This window comes from Puma concolor, chromosome A1 (assembly GCF_028749965.1).
Source record: "Puma concolor isolate L17-30 chromosome A1, mPumCon1.1.hap2, whole genome shotgun sequence".
Taxonomy (NCBI): Eukaryota; Metazoa; Chordata; class Mammalia; order Carnivora; family Felidae; genus Puma; species Puma concolor.
The window spans coordinates 202,509,963-202,527,022 of NC_141667.1; the positions used below are offsets into that span (position 1 = coordinate 202,509,963).

Consider the following 17,060-nt stretch of genomic DNA (forward strand, 5'->3'; position numbering starts at 1 on the left):
ATTCCAAACGGAGACTGCTTTTCCTTGTTATTTTCCTACAAAAAATAAATGTTATTCTTGCCTTACATAGTTATATTCAGCTTATTTATGGTGCTTTGGCTCTTGTTAGGAAGTTCACAAATAATCTTCATCCAATATATTTTTGAATTTTGTAACACTTGCAAAGGGTGGAACATACCATTATCTAATATATGCAGCTAAAATACTTTTTGTTCACACCACCAAGCATGGAAGGTGGCCATTCTTTTGATTCTCACAGTTGACTGCATTCGTTTCACAATCAGAGAAACAGCTTCTGGAAACTACTGTCATATTTTCACTGAGAAGTAGCCAAGCACAATGATAAAACAGGGAAAGACAACGGGAACCGCACAGTGTGCCTCAGGGATGGCTTCACTGAGGAGGGGGCATATGAAACAAGACCTGATAAGGATGAAGTAGTCAACCATGCATGTCTGGGAAAGAAACCATTGAGACAAAGGGAAGAACGAGACCAAAGACTTGAAGCAGGAGTGTGCCTGACAGGTTTGAGAAACATGGAGACTAGTGTCACTGAGCAGAATGAGCAAGAGGGGTGGTAGGAGGCATAGAGAGAGGGGGAGAAACAAAGGCACTGATGTTCCGGGATTCTGCCAGGAGTCTGGCTTTTACTGTGAGAAGATGTTAAGCAGAGGAGGGACATGATCTCACCTACTTTTGAACAGGATCACTCTGACTCTTATGTAAAAAATAGAGCGAAGGGATGCAATGGTGAAAAACGAAAAGGATAGTTTAGGAGGTGATCACAGTCACTCAAGCCAAAGATGCTGGACACTTGGCCCAGAGTAGCAGTTGAGGCATTGATAGTACACGCTTGTTGATAGAATCCAGCATTAGCTGTGACTGGATATGATAACCAGCTGAATGTGGGGACACATTCAATAAACGGCCACACCAATAAAGGATGATTCAAAGGTTTTTTGGCCTGAAAAACTGGAACAAAGAGGTTTCCCTTTATAGGAGATAATGCTGTGTTATTCTTAAAATACCTCATCTGTGATAATGGAAACAACACCAAGGAAACTGGTGCTCAAAATTATTTTCCTTCACAAGCCTGCAACGTTCTCTGCAACTTTAGCTATACTTGAGAGTGAGGGATTTTCTCCAAAGGTCTTATCTTAAAATAGAGATGTTTCTTGTGTAAGGGATTAATGTAATAACAGGAAAACAGCACCCATTTAACAAAGGGAATAAACTGTCAAATTAGTGAGCTGTTATCCATCCAGATTCTGAGGATTTAAACTATAGAAAAATGCACAGAGGATACAATAAAGGGTATAGAATTGATATCAGGAAAGCTTTATGCAGTATTAAAAGGTAGCAAATCCTGAAGCTAGGATGAAGGCATTGAAGGCAATTAGAACAGTGGATGAACTGTATAAGATGCATTTTGCCTATATAAGTAATTTACTTTAACTATCACGCTCTCAACCTTTGCTAATTAAAGACTGAAAGTAAAATGAACAACAAAAGGAAGCTTATACTTCGTTTCCAAAGTGGATGCCATACTTTGCATGCCAGGTTATTCTTTCATAGGACATTGTTAGACATTTAAATGGTATAGAATAGTCAGAAAAGTGGTTTTATGGGTGGACACATCAGATCAAAAACTTATCTTGTTACTATAAGAATTCTAAACAGCTAAGATTATTTTGTTAGTATTTCCATGTGATAAAATGGAAAATATAAAACAGTGTAATTTAGCAATATTTAGTGATAGAGTCAGTTGTACTTACACCTAATGTCAATACATTTATTCCTATTACACCTCTTTTTAAAAATCTCTTGAATTCTTCAAAACTGAATATAGCTGACCATCACATTTGTTTTTGTTTGGTGGGTTTTTTTTTTAAGTTTGTTTATTTATTTTGAAAAAGAGGGTGAGTGGGAGAGGGGCAGAGACAGAGGGAGAGAGAGAGAAAATCACAATGTGAGGCTCGAACTCACAAACCCTTAGATCATGACCTGAGCTGAGACCAAGAGTCGTCGGACGCTTAAACGACTGAGCTACCCAGGTGCCTCTGACCATTGCATCTGAATCATTTTCTACACACGGCATTTATTGTGGTTCCCTTCAAGTGTATTACATTTTTGTAGGACGTGTTTTTTTATAAGAATACTTGGGTTACTATTAGATTCTGTACTTTAAATTTTTATTTTATTTGTTATATTTATGATTTCACTACAGCTACTATTGATTTAACTATGCATAAGTATCTCCTCTAGCATTGAAGGAATTAGCCCTTTTGGGTGAATTTAACAATTAGTAGTAAATATTACACTTTTGTGTACATGGAAACTCAAGGCATAGATGTATTTTTTTCTAACAAAGAACCAAAGATTGGCTACCTTGGAAAAATATAAAAGCTAATTCCTCTAGGTTGTCTTTTGCAGCTTTTCTTAAAGTATTCTTTCCAAGAAACATACTTGGGGTGAACTTTTCTACTCCAATTTATTTATTGTTTTGTCCAATTTATTTATTGTTTTGAAATTAAGTTCAATACATATTTTTGAATTGCTTATATACACAAGGCACAGTTTTAGGTATCATGTAACCTTTCGTTAAGGTTGCTATTTAATCAAAGGTGTCCATGGTACGAGTAGCACAGATTAGGGGATCACAAGGTCATATTTCTCTTTGATCCAAGGTCAGAAAATAACACTCATGGTATTCTCATCCAAATTCTCCGTGTTACAAACCCACAGACTGAATATAAGATTTTATATGAGAAGACTTCACCCTGTTACATACAGATCCAGCCCTGTTCTCTGACACAGTAATGTTCCATAACAATGTTAAATAATTAAATAATCAGGTCACACCACCACCTTGTGATCTCGAACAAGTAACTGACCGCTTCTCAGCTTTCGTTTATTCAGATATAAAAAAGAGAAATTAAAAGACATCCAGGCAATAGAACAGGTGATATATGAATGATATTAAAGGGTTGTATTCCTTAAGTCATTTTTCTAATTTCAGATGAAAACGTTAGAAAAAAATAATTATTTTAAATGTTTATTTATTCATTTTTGAGAAAGAGAGAGAGAGAGTGAGAGAGCACACAAGAGCAGGGGAGGAGCAGAGAGAGAGGGAGAGAAAATTCCAAGTAGGCTCCTCACTGTCAGCACAGAGCCCGACACAGGGCTTGAACTCACTAACCATGAGACCATGGCCTCAGCCGAAATCAAGAGTCAGACGCTCAACTGACTGAGCCACTCAGACACCCCAGAAAAAAAGAATTTAAAAATAAGTTTTAGATACACATTCACATCCAAGACGACCTAACATGAGTTATATTCTTTGCCACTCTGGATTGACCACGTGCTCATCTCCGAGGTCCCTTGGAGCATTACAAGGCCTTTGGGCCAATACTGTGGAATATATTCAATAAAAATAAATAATGTTCTGTAACTATAGGTCTGTGAGTTGCTTGGGGTACTTCTATAGTACCACCCTGTCAGCATTAATTAGTAACAGTGACTGGACTTTTGATTTGAGCCTGGTTTTGGTGAAGCCTGAGGGGTTTTGACAGATTAGGCTGGTCATGTAACTGGAATGTGCTTACATAACCAGCTTACAAAAGAGATCCCGGCCCCGTGCAGACTTTGGACTTCCTGGTACTGAAGGGCAAACACACGTGCTGAAGGTGGTTCGTGATGTGCAAACCTGTTTGATGCAGCAGTGCTAAAGATGTCCAAGCCTGCCCCTGAGATCTCAGGACAACTTTTCCAGTGCCAACCCTTCTCTTACTGCTCATGTCCTAAATCCTTTGCTTGAATAGGAAAGTTATTCAATGAGTGTGAATATTTTTCAATATCGTGGGTCATTTTAGAGTAAGCAATGCATACTTCATGCAAAAACTGAGGCAGGTAAATCAAGGTAGACGTAAAAATGGAATCCAAGTCAGAAGTGTAGGTAGTGGAAGCTAACATTTCTCAATGATCATAGGACATGGTCATAGGTTTTAAAGGCCTGTGACGAGGAATTTAAATGCCTCGTGTATGAGGACGAGGGGTCTAGGAAATAGGCGCCTTTTAGCTGAAAAGCTCTGGGGCTAAAATTTCTTATAATACCCACAGTCACAAAGCATTGCCTTTTCTAGGAAATTAGAGCTAATAGAATTTATGACGTTTTCCTGGAGAAGTGACAAGAAGGATTGAAGCATGGACCATTCTATGGATAGAAAAACAGTCATTTGCCAGACTGAAACTGTTGTCCTCAATCCATATTAACACCAGTTTCAGACTAGCTTCTCTTTATAGTCTCAGGAGATGACTTACAAAATCCAGTTGCTGCATATGTCCTTGTCTATCTCCAAAAGAGAGAGAAAGATAATGTAAGGTGCTCTCCTAGAAAAGTGAAAAAAAACAACAACAAACCAACAAACCAAAAAACAGCAACAGCAAAAAACCTTATCCAGACACATCTAGGCTGTGAACTGGGTCACATCCCCACCCCCTAGAGCAATTACTGTGACTGCAGAATGAGAATGCATGGATTTGGGTTAGTTTCTTCCAAAGTACACAGGATGCATAGGTGGAGATTTATAGACCAAATGAGGATGATCAAAGTAGAGGGAAGGCAACTACATTTTCTATTTCACCAGGAAGGTTAACAACTAAGCCTTAGAATGGGTACAATGAGCAAAACTTTGCCAGAGGCCTCAGCAAATGTTTCTTAAAATTCTCCTTTATAAGGGAAGTACTTTTTACATTTTTGATGGAAAGGAATAAAGAATATATTTTACATTGCAGCCCAGTATGTATGTATGTATGTATGTATGATTATATATATAATATTATATATGTAATATATATTATATATATATATATATAATCTGTGTATATATTATTAGCTAAATACTTATAACAAATCAAATAATCAGGGAAAACACCCTTATTTAAATATATGAGCTTTATTTTCTCTTCTATTTTATTCAGTTTTATAATTCTGGTTTTAACCAGTAAATTGATGTAATCATATACTAATGGATCTTCCCCTTGCAGTTTGAAAAAGTCTGCATTAAGATGTGGATATATAATATATATATCAAGGATTCCCCATCTTACAATTAGTTCCAAATTTTAATTTCTATAAGAGATAATGTAACTGGCCTAAAGTCAGTTATTATGGCTATGACTTTGGGAACCCACCCCAGGCTACATTGGCTATTCACAGAAGGAGGAAGTATATGAGCCCAGCAGCTATTCCTAGAATTTTCTGTTACAATATCATGTTTCCACATGGAATAATTATTTAGTAGCCTGTAAGACACTTCCATTGTATTCCAACATCCCCTCAACTGACCTTGAGCACTACAACTAGTTATAGTTTTTCTTTTTGACAGAGTATCCTTCTATTTCTTAAACATCCTGGACTAAATTGAATAAGAAAGTTTAGGGGAGTGGTTCTGAATTTATTTGTTCTGTGATGTGTGTGTGTGTGTGTGTGTGTGTGTGTGTGTGTCTGCTTGTCTGTCTCTCACTGAGTTAGATAGGAATTAATCTTTTTGATCACCAAGTTCTACAGCAGGACTTGACATGTGTTATTCTATTTAATCCTCTCTTGGTAACCTGGTGAGGCTGGCATTATTATCTCTAATTTTACAGATCAGCACACAAGGCACAGAGAGTTTAAGGGGGACACCACAGATCACACACCTGGTTAGTGATGAAGCTATGACAGGAATCCAGTTCCAAAAGTTGTATTATTTTACTGTGCTTCTTGGAGCAGTGGGGGAGGTGGGGGGGTGGGCGAGAGTGTTACTCAAATTCATGTACTAGTTCAGTGACTTTATTCAGGGAGGAATTAATGGGGTTTCTGTCTTAATCCAGTGTACAAAATCTGGCAAATGCACTGAAAGAGACACTGGAAATCATCCAGTGTGTTTGAAGTACAGAAATGCTATGCCTTGTTTTAATTAGAGCAAAAGGCAATATTGTTACTGGGGTTTTTTGTTATTATTTTATTTATTTTATTTTTTGGTTTGAAATCAAAGGTCGTCTGTACCTAGTTTTATTCTGTGAAGAGTGTAACATAGAAACAAAGTAAGGGGAAAACACATAGAATATTGTTGTCTTGTTGTTTATAATCATACACTTTTAAATATTAGTGCAGAAAAACAGAAGACATAGCCTTTGGGTAAAACATAGTCAATAAGAATTAGACCTCCTTCCTATGTAATTATGCAGGTAGTAAAAGTAACCAATTCACACAAATCTCGCCCTCCATGTTTTGCTCCTATATATGCTGAAGTCTGTTTCTATGACTAGTCAGTCAAAGCTTTTAATTAAAAAAAATCATTATTTCAGTTCAAGAGCAAGATATGTCAGTGGGACTGACGACCTCCCTATTTTTCAACAGAATGATGAACCTCTAAGGTTGATTCAAGCTCTGGCACTCTTATTAAAAAGCCCTTGACAAAGGTACCAAGTTTTGAAGTAATCCTATCCTTGAGGAGTGATTTAAGAATCTTGGTTTAGAGTTATTGGCTTGCTATTTTTAGAACTCCCCTTCTCATGTATCTTTATTGATTCAAAGTGTCATTAAATTTCTGGAGCTGTAAAGAAATTGTCTTCTCACAACTCAAGGATTTTCTACTGTGGACAAACTCTTGGATGGTTCAGTTTTTCATTTTATGGAACTGAGGGAAATTGCTCAAGTGAAGTTTAAAGTGCTGAGTTAAGAAATAGCCTTGAATTTTTACTAAGTAGACACAGTATTTATAGTTGACAGTATTTTTGGAGCTTCCAGGAAAATATTTGTTTTCAGATCCACTTAACTAAGAGTTAGTTATTAAGAGGGGTGGGGAATGCTTTTGTTTGTGCATGCTAGCTTAACTCAAAGTAAAACATGAATATTTCAGTAAGAAATAAACTGAAATAAAAATATCAGAACAATGTAATCTAGAAAAAAAGCACTGCTCCAGTACAAATTTTATCTTTTAAGCACATGATTCTGGATGAGGTTGAATTTCTGTAACAGTTGGTTTAGCATGGACTTCATTTAGGAAAGTGCACCCTTACCACACTGGAGCAAACTGGTGCCCTCTGCATACAAGGTGGTTATCTACCTCGTACGTGCCATGGGAAACATTGGTTAGAGTGGAAATGCAGATTGCACGAGGGAAACATTATATAATGAAGGAACACAGAGAACTCTAACATAAATGTAAAAGCTGGCATGACATTATTATTGCCAGCAGTGAAAAGAGAAGAAAGGTGCTGGAGACAGTAAGGTTGGTGACAGCAGATGGGTGAGAAAAAAGAGAAGAGTAAATTTGTGAGCAGGATAGATAGTAACGTGAGTGTGTCCTCTTAAGTGTTTTTGTACTCAACCAATGGCTTATTCTGGGAAGAATGAAAAGTAGAGAAGGGAGGGTATGTGCTAAAGTAATGCAAGTAAGATGTAAAAAAAAAAACCCCAATTTATTGCTTAGTTCAATAAATATTCATTTCTAATTCACATAAAGATGGACTTGTAAACCTATTCCTGAATTCAAGTGTCACACTGAATGTCCTGCCTTAAGATTTCAAATCCTGAATTATATTTTAAAGGAAGCTGGCACCTCTTAGAGGAATGGGTAAATGGCAAGACTATTACAAAGCAGTTAGATTTATGAGTAGAAAAAAGAAGAAAAATAGGAAGCAAACTGAGTAGTTTTGAACATTTAAATATATTTACTCTGAGGAAAATACACCACTTTTTAGCACAGCATGGATGAGAATTAAGTGCCCCTGTCCTGGAAAGATGTATCTGTTCATGACATCCTGCCTCCAGTCTGGTGGTGGAGGAATAATACATTCTGACCCTCAAACAATACTGTTCCTTCTAATCTCAGGGCCCTGTCGAACCATAACAGTTCTGCCACTACAGAAGGGAGATGGTTCTTAAAGAATGACCACAGTGTACAGGAATTTAATTAATAGGTAACTACAGGTGCAACTTCTGGTCCAGCTGCAGCTTCTTTACTGGAGAAATCGAGGCAACTTCTGACATTTAGTGCTAGTGGTTTAGCAAACGATTTTCCTCTACTCCAACAGAAAGCCCGACACCTTATGTCTACATCAATCAGGCTCCCATAAAATAACAGGAGATTGCAGTGGAAAGAACTTCAAGGCTCGGGTACTTTTTAAGAAGTCTTCAGGGAAACTCAAAGGCAACAGGGCAAACAGAAAACAAAGGCAGCAGAGGAAATCTTAGCCGCTGACATCCACAGTAGCACAGACTGTAAACGGTCTAACTCCCAGCCAAATAAATAAAAAACCTCACGTTAAAGGCCTCTTTCCTTTTACCCAGTACATTATGTTCAGCTTTCTACAAAAAATTACAAGGAAGTTAAAAGGCGTGAAACAGTCTGAAGAGACAAAGGAAGCATCAGAACCAGACACAGATATGGCATAGACTTTGGGACGATTAGACAGGGAATTTAAAATAACGTGATTAGTAATGTGCTGAGGACTCTAAGAGAAAAAGATGACAATGTGCAAGAATAAATGGGTAATGTAAGGAGAGAAATGACTCTCAAAAGAATCAAAAGAAAACCTAGGAATCAAAAACTCGGTAATAGTGTAAGATAAGTCAATAAAAACTTCCCAAACTGAAAAGCAAAGAAAAAACTGAAAAAAACATGAAACAATATATGGGAACTCTGGGACAATTACAAAAGCTGTACCATAATGGAAATACTGGAAGAAGAATACAGAAGAAAAGAAGAGGGAATATTTGAGGTTATAAGGGCTGAGAATTTTCTGCAATTAATGAGAAACACAGAACCATAGATACACAAAAGCCATAAAAACACCAAGAAGGATAAATACAAAAAAATCAACATGTAGACATATCATATTCAAACTGCAGAAAAATGAAGGCAAAGAGAAACATTTGAAAGCAAGCAGAGGAAAAAACCTGTAGTTCTATGAGTTCTCCCTTTCCTGGCTTGAGTAGCGATTACTTTGTAGCATTCACTCTTATACTCATCACGATGCACATTTCATGAATTTTTCTATATACGTGTTATTCTTGCATATGAAATTTTATCAAAATAAATTCCGGGTGTGTTTTACTACAGAATCACATGCTCATAGCACTATTTGTGCTTTTAATGTTATAACTCTGCAGGCCACGTGAATATAATTACAATGTTATAATTATTTGGAAAATAATGTATACTAACCTCACAATTACCACTTTGATTCATGGATTTAGAAAATTCCTTAGAATTGGGGCATCTGGGTGGCTCGGTACGTTAAGCTCCAACTCTTGATTTCTGTTCAGGTCACGATCTCACGGTTTGTGGGATCGAGCTCCACGTTGTGCTATTCACTGCCAGCTTGGAGCCTGCTTGGGCTTCTCTCTTTCCCTCCTCTGCTCTCTCTCACACACACATACACCCACACACACACCCTCAATCAATCAATCAATAGAAAAAGAAAATTCCTTAGAATATATTAAACCACAATCTGATCCATTATCAGTTGTCCTTTTTCTATAATTCCTGACGAGGGTCTATTCCATCTTCACTATTATGTTCCCCCTACCACTCTTTTGTACCAGGAATGGTGTTATTTACCAAGAATACAAATGTGATTGATTTGCAGTCTATTCTACAATGGCATGTGGGAGAGAAACAACAAAAATTTTAATAACGTTATTTTGAAATATAAATAAAACACTTGTAACTCACATAATATCACATAACATCACATCTGATAAATATGTCACAGAAGATATGGCTGAATAATTTTAATGAGGGTTGGGATATAGCACACTAGGAAGGGTATCAAAATGATGAAATTAATTTTTAGCTTGTAGAGTAATATACAATCTTGAAAACTGCAGAGTCAAAGGAAATATAGTGGGGAAAAGCCCCCCAAAAAAGTGGGGTTATTTATTGCCAAGATGTATTTTATATGGGAAAATCATGTAATATAAAACCAAAATATAACTTGGGGCCAGTGGAGAAGTGTAAATGTCAAGGTAAATAGTTTTATGATGAAGCAGCTCTAATTATTAAAATATTTTCATAAACCTGGAAAATTCTTTTTATTATTTCTTGCCTAATTTCCCAGGTTATTACTGCTAGTATAATTTTCAAAAGATTATGGTATTAGACAGCTTGTCTTCATCATGACCTTAGTGAGAGCATTCAGTCTTTCATCATTAAGGGTTATGCTACCTGTGGGTTTTTTAGAGGTTCTTTACCAGATTGAGGATGTTTCATTTACCTAGTTATGTGGAGTCGTTTTATCATCATAGGGGGTTCGTCGGCTTTGTGAAATGATTATATTCTGTGTCTTCTGAGATAAGCATGTGGTTTTTGTCCTTTATTATATTATTATGATGTATTACATTCAGTGATACTCAGATGTTAATCTACCTTTACAATTGGTCATGGCATATAAATTTTTATATGTTGCTGCATTCTGTTTGTTAGTGTTTTGTTGAGGAACTTTGTGTCTATATTCATAAAGGAACAGATAGAATACAGTAGCCTCTGACATTGAATTTAATTCAAAATTATCATTCTGTAGTGCCATGTCCATCTACTGCCTTCTGATTTACTTTGTTCCTGAGGCACTTTATGTAGATGATAGATAAATAGATGATAGACGATAGATAAGTAGATGATAGATAGATAGATGGATAGATGGATAAATTCTTATAAATGTTTCAAAAAATAATTTTAAAAATTCAATGTATTGAGAGTTCATGTGAAAATTCGATTTTAGTCATTAGAATTTGTTAATTTTTGTATTTTGTATTTGATATTTACAAGTAAGACACTCTAATTACGAAGTTTACCTCAACTGTGATTAATCAAGTTTTCAAATATATAAAATGGTAAATTCATATGATACATTTAAAAAACAACATCGTCTTTGATATGATTCACATAGGAAAATTTTAATTATCAACTAGGTAATACTGCAAATAAGAATTATGTCAATAATATGCTGAGCTCTTATTCTTGCTAAACAGGGATATAAACATTTAAATTTGACTGTTGTTTTGAGAATGCCACTCATCCAGAAGTCAGAAGAGTTTTAAAAATAGTTTTAATACATTTTACCTAACTTATTTTCAGAAAATATAATCGGTTGTGCAGAATGATTTATGTTTCAATAGTCAAAAAGATCGATCACAAATATACTTTTGTATCTATCTTGCTGCAAAATAGCAACTCAGTGAGAAATGCTCTACAATTTCCAGGAGGCTTTTTTTCTCTTTGAAAAAAATTGTATCAAATTAGTATGATGTTTTGCATCAATATTGTAAATCAACAATTTCAACAACACAAATCAAATATGATGATATATCGTTACTTTGATTGGAGTTCATTTTTCATAGACACCCCTAGCATATCACTGACTTCATTCTTCCTCTTATTTCCCACCTGTTTCCTAATATTCATTCAAATAACAATCTCATTTTGCTGCATAAATGCACATTTCTGTAATTCTTATCTTTTTTCTAGACATCTACTTCCAATTTAGTTATGGCTTGTGATTTATTATGATGTCTTAGAGTAGAGTAAGCATTGGAATTAGAAAACAGGTTTTTGTGGTTATAACTATTTGTATAAACCTGAGTGTGTTATCCAACCATCAAATCTCAGTTTGCTCATCCATAAAATGGGAATACTCACTGTTTTCATATGATCATGTCATGAGACAAAATGTGAGAATAGATTTAAAAATCTAGCATAGAATGAATTTCATGACAGATATTCTCTAAATGGCTATGACTTTTCTTGTGACAGGTAGTATAGTTGATTATTTAAAATACATAGTTTAGATTCAGCAATAACAATTCAAATCCAAGCTCCTATGTATATTTGGTAAGTATTTTTTTAATCCCCTAGATTATTCATCTGTAATATTGTGTAATTATAAGTGCTAGGATGAAAAGTAGAATAATAAATTGGAAAATTTTACCAGAATGCCTGAAAAATAGTAAATTTTAATATTCTTTACTTTCCTGATCCCCCATTTTGCTTTCAGAATAATCTCTTTTTAAAATATATATACAGGTGTGACCAAGTCACTCTTAATAAACTCCTACTAAGATAATAAATAACCAGTAATAAATATAATAAATAACCAATAACTTCGTGCTAGCACCTCCATACTTCACTTGCCATTGCTCCCTATGTAGCAGTTTTTTATTCAGCATTCTTTTTACATGCCTTTCTCTCTACCTGAATGGTTTGTATGTTAATCTACCTGGAGAACATCTATTTCTCTAAGTTTTTTTTTCAAATATCACTTACTCCACATGGTCTTATTTGTCCATTTCTGATAGATATATTAATCTTTCCTCTGGAGTGTCGAGAAATTCCTTGTATGTCTCTTTGTAGCAACTTACACTGCATTTGTGATTTATGTCACCATTTTTAATTCTTCTGCTAAATTAATGCCAAAGCCATTATAAGACTTTTGATTTGTTTGCCTTTACACTGCAAGGTCATATCAGAGTGTCTCACAGATGGTAGGTTCTCATTTGTTGCGCTGAATTAAATAGTGGTTAGGCTATATAGCTGACATCTAGCCAGTTAGCATTTTTTCATTCATTCATTCATTCATTCATTCGAACAATCTGTTATTCATCAAATATTTATGGAACTCCCACTATATGCCTATTCTAGACTTACTAAATCGAGTAAGTCTAGATAAATCGAGTAAGATTTATTCCTTAAGGTCAATAGTACAAGGAAACGGGCATGTAACCCTGTGTGACTAAAATTTAATATTGGTGGAAGGAAAGTCTGGAAAGCAATCAAAGTTGAAACATGGTATTAGAAAAATACTAGCAAGTGAGGAAACGAAAATTGGGAGTTTATCCTATTCTTTCCAGGAAAATGTTTTAAAAAGGCTAATAAAAAAAAAGTGAAGTGAGTTATTCAGGCAGGATTTTTATGGCTTATTTAAAATGAACAAGGCTTGAACAGACTTATAAGGTGTTTTTTTTTTTTTTTTTTCTTGTAACACGTGATAGAAAGGAAGAGACTTACAAACGTAGAGAAAATGGTGTTTGAGTGAGGCAGCATCTGGATGGAAACAGGGCATAAATGCTTGGAGATAGCCCAAAGAGACCGTTCTTTCTGCAGTGTTGACATGATGGGACGTGAAAGTGCCAGAATGGATAATGCAGATGGAGTCATGACTCTGGAGTGGTAAATGGAGGGACTTGATGCCTTCTAGTATAGTCTTCCATAGTAAGGGGAAGTAAATAACCTTAGTTTGCATGTCTTCATTCTCTTCTCCCTCTCTTCAGGAACAATCCAAGGAGAAGTTCATACCCTGTAACTTGCACCCTTACAGATTCTCTGAAAAGGCTCTAGCACAGGTTATCTATGGCCAAGATTCTAGCCCCTGCATTATGGATGGCACCTGTTAGCATTATACAGGATGTAAACATCATCTGCACAACTGTATGTGACAGACAGCTGGTCCAAAAAGTTTTTAGTGAAGCTTCCAGTCATGTGTATTACATACTCTCTCCTCTTTCACTTAGTGTTTTTAATTTTAAAGTTCCTTGTGTTGTAGTCAGCAATACTAGCCTGTTCCTTCTTTTTTCATCTCATTAACTGCGCTTGAGTTTAGGTTATTTATTTATTTATTTATTTATTTTTTTAATTTTTTTTCAACGTTTTTTATTTATTTTTGGGACAGAGAGAGACAGAGCACGAACGGGGGAGGGGCAGAGAGAGAGGGAGACACAGAATCGGAAACAGGCTCCAGGCTCCGAGCCATCAGCCCAGAGCCTGACGCGGGGCTCGAACTCACAGACCACGAGATCGTGACCTGGCTGAAGTCGGACGCTTAACCGACTGCACCACCCAGGCGCCCCTAGGTTATTTTTTTAAAAAGCCATAATTACTTACATAATATCTTAAAATAAAAACTTTAAAAAAATTGCTCAAATGTCATCTCCTTAGATAGGCAGGCCTTCAATAAACACACTATAGAAAATTGTTCTCTGCATCTCCTTTCCACACACACACACCACCCTCACTCTCTTACTCTCTGTTATTATCTGATATTACTAGTTTATTTTATATCTACTTTATTAAGATGTAAGCTCCATGAGGGTTACTATTTGCTTTTGTCTTTGATGTACCTGGCATATAGTAGATATGCAATAAATACTTGTTGGGTGGATGACCACTGAGTTAACCAAAAAATCCTCTGGATTATCCAATTAAAAATGGGCAGAGGACATGAAGAGTTTTCCAAACAAGACATACAGATGGCCAACAGACATATGAAAAGATGTTCAACATTATAAGGAAAATGTAAATCAAAACCATAATGAGATACCACCTTACACTTGTCAGAATGACAAAAATCAAAAAGACAAGAAACAACAAGAAACAACAGGAAACAACAACAAGAAACAACAAGTGTTGGTGAGGATGTGGAGAAAGAGGAAGACTCATGCACTGTTGGTGGGAATGCAAACTGGTGGAGCCATTGTGAAAAACAGTATGGAGTTTCCTCAAAAAGTTAAAAATAGAAATCTTGTATGATCTAATAATTCCACTGCTGGGTATTTACATAAAGAAAACAAAAGCACTAATTCGGAAAGATATATGCACCCCTATGCTTACTGCAGCATTATTTACAATAGCCAAGATATGCAAACCACCTTGAGTGTCCATGGATAGATGCGTGGATAAAGAAGATGTGGTATATAGTTATACTATGGAATATTAGTCACAAAAAAGAAGATCTTGCCATTTGCCACAGCATGGATGGATCTCTAGAGTATTGCAATAAATGAAATAAGTCAGACAGTGAGAGACAAAGATTCTATGATCTCATTTATATGTGGAAACTAAAAAGCAAAACAAATTAATAAACAAAAATTAGAAACAGACTCATAAATACTGAGATTAAACTGGTCGTTGCCAAAGGGGGAAGGGAAGGTGAGGGAATGAGCGAAATAGGTGAAGAGGTTAAGAAGTACAAACTTCTAGCTTGTAAAATACTCACGGGGATAAAAAACACAACATAAGGAATATAGTCAGTAATATTATAATAATGTTTTATGGTGACCAATGGTAACTACATTTATTATGGTGAGCATAGTGTAAGATACAGAATTGTGTAATCACCATGTTGTACACCTGAAACTAATATCACATATGTCAACTATGCTTTAAAAAACCCAATATTTTGAAGAAAAAATATCTCATGAGTCTGGATGATCAACAACTTTGTTCAGATTTTTAAGGCATTTTATGCACCTTAAAAGCTGTTTGTGGCTCACAGGACTCATTTCTCTCCCCTCATTATGCTGGCCAGTAATCTTAAAAACAACTTGATGTGATCAAGGAGAAAAAATAAGACATAGTTGCATATACACTTACTGGCAAAAGGGACGCTTTCACCTGGATTTTTCAATCATATTAATGAAATTTTATATGACCAGAAACCACACAATTTTTAAACCTTTTATTTCCAACTGCAAAGACAATATAACAATGTTTACTCCAAGCCAGATACGCTTCTGTGAGCCTGATCTAGATGTCACTTTGGCAATAAAGACATTATTATTATTATTATAGATAATAATATATTTCCTATTTATGTAGGGTGAATATTATTGTAAGAATATTTCTAGTAAAAAAATCATAATTACATTTTAAATATCCAAAACACTGGCATTAATGTGTTTTCAGAATAAAAAAGATCACATCTGAGCAATGAAATACAGGTTGATATATTTTGAATTATTTAAACATAATTAGATAGCAATTCATTATAATATGTGAGAGTAATTTACTTTCAAAATAAAAAATAATTTAAAAATGAACAGGGTAATAAAAACATTATTAAACCATTGATAAAGCAAATTTAAAATAATTGGTAAGAAATGTTAAGGATGTAAAGAAGAAATGTTCAAGCTTATTGTAGCTTTTAAATTAAACATCCAATTTCACAGTAAAGAAACATACCTTACTGACACATTTCTATTGACGCTATAGATACAAATAACTTTTTGGAAAATATGTTGGTAACATAGCCTTAAAACTTTAAATCATTTATACCATTTAGACTGAATGTTTGTGTCCTCTCAAAATTCAGGCATTGAAGCCTAATCCCCAAAGTGATGGTATTAGGAGGTGATTAGATAAGGGTGGAGCCCTCATAATTGTGATTAGTGCCTTACAAAAGAGACTGCATACAGCTCTCTAATCCTTCTGCTATGTGAGATCAGCACTACAAGACTGGAAGACATCTGTCTATAAACCAGGCATGGAGGGGCGCCTGGGTGGCGCAGTCGGTTGAGCATCCGACTTCAGCCAGGTCACGATCTCTCGGTCCATGAGTTCGAGCCCCGCGTCAGGCTCTGGGCTGATGGCTCAGAGCCTGGAGCCTGTTTCCGATTCTCTGTCTCCCTCTCTCTCTGCCCCTCCCCCGTTCATGCTCTGTCTCTCTCTGTCCCAAAAATAAATAAACGTTGAAAAAAAAAATTTTTTTTTTTTTAAACCAGGCATGGAGCCTTCACTGGACTTTGAATGTGTCAATGCCTTGATCTTGGACTTCCCAGACTCCAGAACTGTGAGAAATAAATATCTGTTGCTTATAAGCCACCCACTATATGGTATTTTGCTATAGCAGTCTGAAATGGACTAAGAGAACCATTTTGGCCAATAATTCAAATCTAATAACAATTTTTTTTTAATTTTTTTTTTCAACGTTTATTTATTTTTGGGACAGAGAGAGACAGAGCATGAACGGGGGAGGGGCAGAGAGAGGGGGAGGGGCAGAGAGAGAGGGAGACAGAGAATCGGAAACAGGCTCCAGGCTCTGAGCCATCAGCCCAGAGCCTGACGCGGGGCTCGAACTCACGGACCGCGAGATGGTGACCTGGCTGAAGTTGGAGGCTTAACAGACTGCGCCACCCAGGCGCCCCTCAAATCTAATAACAATTTATACAATGTCATAGGGAAAATAATGTAATTTAAATAAAGAAGATATTTCAAACTATATTATCTGTAATTATAAATATG

At 35.7% G+C, this 17,060-nt stretch overlaps 2 long non-coding RNA genes across 4 annotated transcripts in view; both read right to left on the bottom strand.

The window, feature by feature from the left end:
• Positions 1 to 17,060, bottom strand: part of LOC147584717 (uncharacterized) — a 218,358-nt gene that overhangs the window by 197,146 nt on the left and 4,152 nt on the right. The gene's annotated exons all lie outside the window — the stretch shown is intronic.
• On the bottom strand, positions 3,080 to 13,648 carry LOC147584718 (uncharacterized). Its single transcript, XR_015252686.1, has 2 exons — positions 7,066 to 13,648; positions 3,080 to 4,348 (listed from the first exon to the last, which is right to left on the bottom strand). It is a non-coding gene; the product is annotated as an uncharacterized LOC147584718 (long non-coding RNA).